Raw genomic sequence first — 8,539 nt, 5'->3', positions numbered from 1 at the left:
TGTAAATTGGTACATGGTTGTTCAGAAATCATGTAACTAGCCTACATAAAATTATATTTTTTTCGTTAATGCCTTAATCTGTCACAAATTAATTTTACTTTTAGCATGAAGGTGTTGAATTTAATACAGACCTTAATTTTTATTTCAAACGATAGGATGCATTTGATTTTTGTTTTCTGTGTAATACCGATAAATCCGCTTCAAACAATCTAGCGTGTTAGTGAGATGTCCGAATGATTCAGACTGAATCGATTCACATCGTTTAAATCATGACAAAGAACCGAGTACAGTGATTCACTCGCGAATAGTTGTGATTGTGAACAGCCGAGCGACGAACACGCGACTTGTTATAACTTGTTAACAGTTATGACTGTTTTGATTTTTACATATGAAAGAAGTTTAAAGAATTATTAGTTCATTTCAAAGTATTTGGCATATTTCAATTTAACATTTTTTTTTTAAAAGTGGGCCTATGGATATGTATTGGCACAATCATTTGATGCCACAATGGTAAATTGTTATGTATAGGTTTTTGTTTTTGTTTTTTAGATTTCTGTTAGCAGCCAAATGTAGACTACAACTCATTCCTTATGTAGCTAAATCATATAACTGCCAAAAAAATTGTACAGAGACATCTAATGATTCAAAATCTAGATATTTGGTTTTCAGGACATGGTGTTTTGGACATATTGATTGAATGGAAGTGTGTGTTGAGTAAAGGCATTGAAGAGGCATGTTAGACCAGTAAACAGAGGTTAGATGTTGATTAATTTTTTTGCTACATACATTAACATCCCATATGAATCATTCACTAGAACTAGGCAAATATAATAGATGACAACATGAACAGCTTAAACATTCAAAGATTAAATGCGTATACAAGTGATACAACAGTACAACAAAAAAAGCTGTTGAAAGTTTGCTAGTGTTGTTTTTTCCAGATGTCATTCTGCAGTTATTGTGGCTCGGGTGGGTTTACCATCACCACTCACTTTGCCCTTTGCAGTGTTAATAAAACAATTATGGAGAATATCACGGGGTGATTTGGTTAAAGATTGATGGCTATTATAGTTAGACATTGAGAGCCAGAGGTTCTTAGCTTTGGCTCAGTCAGCCTGCGGAAAGAGGTCTCATTCTATGGGAGATTCTACAAGTTGCCTGTTTAGTTTTTAGGTAGGTGATACTACTCAAACCTCAATGGACATTAAACTCATGAGTTATGAAATTAACGGAATCATCACAAGATTATTTTCACACACAAAGCCTTCCCGTTGTTGTGTTTTATTTGTTGAAACACACTGAACTCTGAGGATGGTAATTTGTGGCCTTTTGTTGCGATTTGTGGGAGGAAAAACACAATCTTTTCTGTGTGTGTGTGAGAAAATTCTAGTCTCTTGTGTGGTGGGCTTAATTTTGTTGGCTGCAGTCACTGCAGGTTTCTCTGAGATGTTCTGCAGTTCGTTCCCACACACAGCACAGTCTGACAGGATTTAATGTGGACAGTAGCAGGGCTTTGAAACTATGAAAAGGCGCTTTTCTGAGGAGGATTTCACTTCATACAAGGCTTTTTTAATTCAGAGTTTTCAAATTATAAATGCATGAAATCTTGCTACTTTGGCAGGGATACATAAAGCTACATTAAGCAACATAAAACGCAGAATAAAAAAGAGCCAGGATGCATTCTACAATTCTTTATAGTGCTCATTTTGTTCTCCCATGATACAGAATCAGGAGTTGATTTACACTGGGAACCAAATTGCAAGTTTATAATGATCAAATAAGCAATACAAGCATTTTAGAAACAAAACTACTAGAAACGGCAGTAATGGAGAATCCTGATTAGCTACAATCTTCCTCAGAAGATTGCTAACGGCCAACTAACGGAGAACAATTTATTGTGCTTTTTTTTAATGCATATTCTTTGAAATTATGCCTTGACTATGTATTTATCCAGAAAGAAGAAAAAGTGTATTCAATCTCCAGCTGTTAGATCTGCTGTTAGTATTCTGCTTTATGAATTATATTGTGTTACATAAAGGTTAGAAACGATTGAAGAGCACCTTTAAGCACAACTTACATCGCACAATCATTGATTGCAAAGGTTAATATGACCAAGTCATGGTTATATGAGAATACACAAGCCCCATTTATCTTATCTATTAGGTAGGATTAGTCCATGACCTTTTCACTTCACTGAGTAGTTAAAATTAATCTATTTGTTTAAATTCAGTAATTCATTGTGTTCAGTTTCACTTGAAGGTTCACTTGAATGTTTCAGCTTGGGCTTTTCACACTGTACTTAACCTTGGGTTATTGTTGTTCAAAACCCCACTTTTAACCTCAGGTTAAACACTTGTAATTTCAAGGCAGAGGTTATGAAACCCTGCTTTTATAGTGTTAACCACACATTTTCATGCCAAACTTGTAGTGAAACAAAGCAGTGTTAATGGCTTTTCCCATGATAATTCTAAGCCTCAGGTAAAGGGAATCCTAGGTTAAGTTGCATCTTGATTCCCACTGCTCATAATTAGTTAACAATTAACCCTGCAGTATCCATAAGGTGCCAATTTCACACTGTATATGAGTAGAACCCAGGTTATTTTTCTTATTTGCATATTTGAGGTGTCAGTGTCATTGATTAGATGAACATTCAGTTTACGTATGCAGATATTTAGGAAACATGCAAAGTTCACATACTTGTTACAACGAAAAACAATGCTGCAGCCAGTTATTTTACTTTTGAAATGTATGTTCTGTGTCTGAATGTGTGTTTTTGTTTTGGTCTGTGTGATCATACCCCCTGCCAATTTCCAGCTGAAAACACCACTTATTTGCAGCCTTAGAAGCCAGGCAATGAACTGGGTCAGAGATTGCGAATTCTAACTGGCTGCCTTGGCATCCATCTAAAAAAGCTCTTTGATGCCTTCTTACCTATCAGGGCATGTCTGAATCCAAGACTGTTTAATTCTTACCTTTATAGTCTGAAAAGTACATTGTTGACATAGTAAATATGCAAAGAGGAACACTGACCCGGGGTTTAGAAATGTACAGTATGAAATTAAATAATATATGATTACTTTCCGATAAGGTGGCATGAAAACATCAACATGCAGTCTATATACATCAGCAACAGAAAACTAGACATTTGCTCTTGCAGGAAAATGTGCAGAAGTCTATCGTAGTGGGCCTTACTTTACTGCTGCTGGCTGCAGTTGGCATGTTTTTGGCTGTTTCCTTTTCAGTGCAGGGCAAGAAGGTCTCTCTTGAACCTGAACCTGAAAATGGTTACTTTAAGGCAGCGTTGGCAGCAGATGCTGGGACGTGCTCAGAGATCGGCAGGATTGAGCTCTGTTCTCTTGAAATGCACATTCACTTTTTGCCATCTATGACCTGTAGTTTTTGTGAAATTGAAATAACATGAATCCATTGAGACCCCTTTACATCAGAATTTATATAATTGTAAATAAACAGCACAGATGTAAGGAAGGCCATATAAAGAGCACACCTAAATGTTTGTTAGGTAACATAGTTATTTACATCGGAGATTTGAATCATCCTCACTTTATCCTCACATACCATACACCAAAGAAAGTGTTTCTAAGGATCACATCATGCAGAAATTGGTCCTAAAGGAATCAAATTCAAATGTTACAGTAGCTTGCAAATAAACACTTTTTCTTGTACAATTTCTCAACAAACAGTTTTGTTGTGTTGGATAATAATAGCTCTGTGGAAAGCCAAGATAAAATGTAAAAATGTTTAGTAAGGTAACTTAAAAATGTGCTGCGTAAAGTGAAATCCACTTTAATTAGTTTTATGTAAGTGAAAGCTATTATTTAATACCACTGAATCAAACCGAGCACACCAATGATCATCATTTTAAAGGTCACATCCAGTAGAAATAGATCCTTAAGACACGACACCAGAAGTGAAAAAATAATTTGTATCATCATACTTCTGCTTAATGTTAAGTCAATATGCAAATGAGGCATCACTTAATTAATTAAATACGCGTTCATTTACATACATTTCCAGAACAGAAATCTGAACACTGGAAAAATACAGGATCAAAATTCTTGTTTCATTTTGTAGGCACATTAGTTCAAGGTTTTTACAGAGGAGATTTTCGATATTTCTTTTTATCACTCCATAAATCAGAAAATATTGTCATGATTCAGGAATAAAGGAATGAAATGTTTTATTAATCAGGTGAATGATATATGAACAAGTCCCTCTGTAAAAACATTAGGAATACAGCTCTCAGATTTGTGCAACAGAAAAAAAAGAAAGAAAAAATTAAATGTTGGAGATAATCAACACCTACAGATACTAATGATAAAGATAAAATGTAATAAAATGAACACACATATTGCACGTTTTTGTCAGTGCATAATATATTTGTGTATATTTGTATATTTTATATTTTATATATTTTTTTTTTTTTAGTTTTTCGTGCAGTTTGATATTTAAAAGGATATATCCAGGTTTGCATGGCAAATGCCCTGTCTGTGTGTCCTCCAGGGATGTTCTGAAGAGAGGCGGTTCTGCTGTAGATTCTGCCATGGCTTCTCTGCTGTGCGTGGGATTGATGAATGCCCACAGCATGGGCATTGGAGGAGGGCTCTTCTTCACTATTTATGATGCTAAAAAGGTGCATTCAGTATTTCCTGTCTGATTCAACCTGACACACCAGTCTGTAGCGTCTCTGTGTATATAAAGAATTTCTGTGCATATTTTAAGAATCTATTTTTTTAAATGTTATTTAATTTATTGTATTTTTATTTTTCAATATTATTTATATTTTAATAATACTTGCAACTTTTGTGTTTAAAGTATTGGATTTTTATATTTGCAACTTTTATTTTTTATTTTTATATGCACACTGTATGAATAAAATATAAATAATTGTAAATCATGTCAAATGTAATGCGAATACATGTAATTATACAAAACAAAATTAAAAACACAACACTTTTGTTTCTGAAATCCATTTTTCATGAGCTAAACTCAAAGATCTAAGAGTTTTTCTATGTACACAAAAGGAATATTTCTCTCAAATATTGTTCACAAATCTGTCTAAATCTGTGTTAGTGAGCACTTCTCCTTTGCCGAGATAATCTATTCACCTCACAGGTGTGGGGTATCAAGATGCTGATGAGACAGCATGATTATTGCACAGGTGTGCCTTAGGCTGGCCACAATAAAAGGCCAATCTAAAATGGGCAGTTTTACTGTATGGGGGGCGGGGGGGGGGGGGGGGGGTTTGGGCGGTCCGAAAACCAGTCAGTATCTGGTGTGACCACCATTTGCCTCACCCAGTTCAACACATCTCCTTCGCATATTTGATCAGGTTGTTGATTGTGGCCTGTGGAATGTTGGTTCCCTCCTCTTCAATGACTGTGTGAAGTTGCTGGATATTGGCAGGAACTGGAATGCAAGTAAAATGTAAGTTGTATATATACCAGTCTGCATGAAGAATTATGCATGTAATTTAAGGATATTTTTTTATAATATGATGTTTATTTTATTCATATTTAATTTTATTCACATTTATTAAAAATAGATGTATATATACCGATAGGATACAGATTTTTTACAGAGATATTTTATTTTTATGCACACATTTTAATATTTTAATCTATTTTATATTACTTATGTTTGTTTTATTTTTATTTATTATTTTTTATTTTTGGATTTATTTATATTTAAAGATTATTTATTTGATTTTGTAGGAAAAGTCAAAACCATCAATGCACGTGAGACGGCTCCTGCAAAAACACCCAGAGACCTGTTTGGAATCGTACGGAACTTGTCCAGAAAGGTTTCTATTGATTACATTACAGTAGCTGGGGAAATTCATTAATTAATTTTATTAGTGAATTCAGGGATTAGTCAGGGAATAGTCAATTAGTGAATTTAGGGATTTACACGATGAGTGGCCTTGTGATACAGTGCCAGCATGGAGAGATAAGCATCTAAAACTATCAACACGATTTCAATCAATAACTCACAGCCAGTGGTGGACAGTAACGGAGTATCTTTACTTCGTTACTGTACTTAAGTACATTTTTCAAGTATCTGTACTTTACTGGAGTAGTTTTATTTTGAGTAACTTTTACTTTTACTTCACTACATTCCAAAGCATAAGATCGTAGCCTACTTTTAACTTCACTACGTTTCATAAAACATATCGTTACTCCCTATAATATATCACGTGCTCCGACACGCAGAAGCGGTGTCTGATTCATCATGAACGAACTGAGTCTTTTCAAAATAAACTTTTAAATCGGATCGCAAATCGCACCAAACGCTTCGTTTACGAATTAGAATTATCCGAATGCAGCTGTTCTGGAGTCGACAACTCACTGATTCAAATGAACCGTTTAATGCGAGTCTACAGAAGTAAGAACCGGGAGATCTTGTGAGCGCGCGTGCGTCTGATGTCGCTAAAAGTAAGTTATTAATGTCGAAATGTAGGATTAATTATTGTAACTGAAAATCATATTTAGGTCAAAATTGTCAGTTGACTTGTTTGGGAACTAAATCCGCTGTAAAGAGTGATCTATTTAAGACCACTGAAATGCTGGAGTGCAGACGATGCAGACGCATCAATCAGCGTCTCTGTGTTTTAGGTAAAAAAAAAATTAACCATTAAACTAACACAGATTAAATAAAATAACTCATGCATGTTCAAAATCCCCGCTGCCGTAATATTAACAGTATTATTAAATGCACTAACTTTTTCTCCTTATTGTTTGTTCATGTAGTTCAGTGTTTGGCGATTCCACTGGAAAAATCCTCCATCACCTTCACAAAACTGGCTGAAACTTATGAGCTAATAGCAGAGAATGGGCATGATGCGTTCTACAGTGGACTGCTCGCTGAGAACCTTGTGAGGAACATCCAAGCTGCAGCTTTTTTATTCACAAATACATCTATTCCATTATTTGGTATCAATAACTCATTATCTGGACAACAGCCTAAACTAAGTCAAAAGCACGGTTGGAAGTGGTAGTCTAACTTACAATCTGATTGGTTGGTTGAAATATTGATTCAATAATACATTCTGCTATGATAAATCACAATAAGCGTAGAGACACATTTTTTATTATTTGTCAGATAGGCTTGACTGCCCATATTAGTGTGTTAAAGATGCTAAGTTGGGTAGTTTCAAAGCTTCTGTTGTGGCTGAGGTGTTTTGGCTCATTGATTTCCAACTATTTTATATCCCACTAATTCCTGCAGTGCTGCCAATAGTCCACGCAGACAGAGGTGTTGAAGGATGGAACACAATTGGTTATTAATGCCTAAATCAATAACTCAGTGGGTTTGATCTTATTAAGTTGCTTAGCATCATGCGTCATATGGGCGTCTGTGTCGTGTGTGTTGCAGAGGGGATTAGACTCTGGAGGACTTGAGAGATTACAAGCCCTTGCTGGATGAATCCCCCCTCACTGCCACTGTTGGTGCATACACAATGGTGACACCAATAGTGGGCAAGAAACACTGGTTCGCACTCAAACAAGATAACAGGTGACTTGTGAATGCATACAAAGCTTTCCATGCTGGATTTTAAATTATTGTCACACATATGCTTATTATGTTTTGTTATATGTCATTTTTACTATTATAAATGTTTATTTTTGTGGTCATTTCAGCCATAGTCTGGAGCCCTGAGTTGAACAAAATCCTCTTATTTAATGTTTCTAATACTTTACCCTGTGTTAGTAATTAAAGGTAATGCGTTTCATTTTTTTTACATTAAATTCTATAATTCATATTTTTATAAAGAGTATATTTGTTTTTGTGGCACTATTAAAACATAGGTATAAGGCGTATACATCTCACAATATAAACTATTTTTATTTTAAAATAAAAAAATATAAATATCTTGCATAGTACTCAAGTTTGCATTATCAAAAAATATTTATATTAATGAATAGATATTTATATGTATATACTGTACATTAATATAAATTAAACGTTATATTAATGATTATTATCGTATTATTATAATGATTATTTTTTTACTGGTCAATCAACCCTCCTCTGGGGGTTACCATATTGGACTAGCATGAAAATAAACTTTGGTCCAAGTTGGTCTTTTTAGCAGCGAGAGGAAGCATCTAGTAATACTGATTACAGGATGACCGCTAGTCAATCTTTAATGTTCTTAACTGTTTCCTCATGTGAATGATGTCAGGAGGAGGATGAGACTTCAGAAAGTCCCAACTTTTCTTGGCTATGAGCTATTAAAAATCCCTTCACCCTTCACTCCCTCGCGCCTGTCCTCCTGTCTCTCACACCAACACTAACGTGGGGTGTTTGCCACTAATTGGCATAAACCAAGCATGGAAAAATCCATGCAGTCAGCATGTTCCGACCCTTTTCCTTGAGGTTCCACCAGTAGGGGATACTCTGAAGCAGCCTGTCATCTGAGAATCATCAGCTTTGCTTTCTTGCGGCGAGCTGGACGCTCTCCACGGCTCTTTGTCGTGGTCTTTTTCAGACACCCACTCTGTAGCTTTACTGATGAGAT

Source organism: Carassius carassius, chromosome 49 (assembly GCF_963082965.1).
Source record: "Carassius carassius chromosome 49, fCarCar2.1, whole genome shotgun sequence".
Taxonomy (NCBI): Eukaryota; Metazoa; Chordata; class Actinopteri; order Cypriniformes; family Cyprinidae; genus Carassius; species Carassius carassius.
This window is presented reverse-complemented; position numbering follows the sequence as displayed.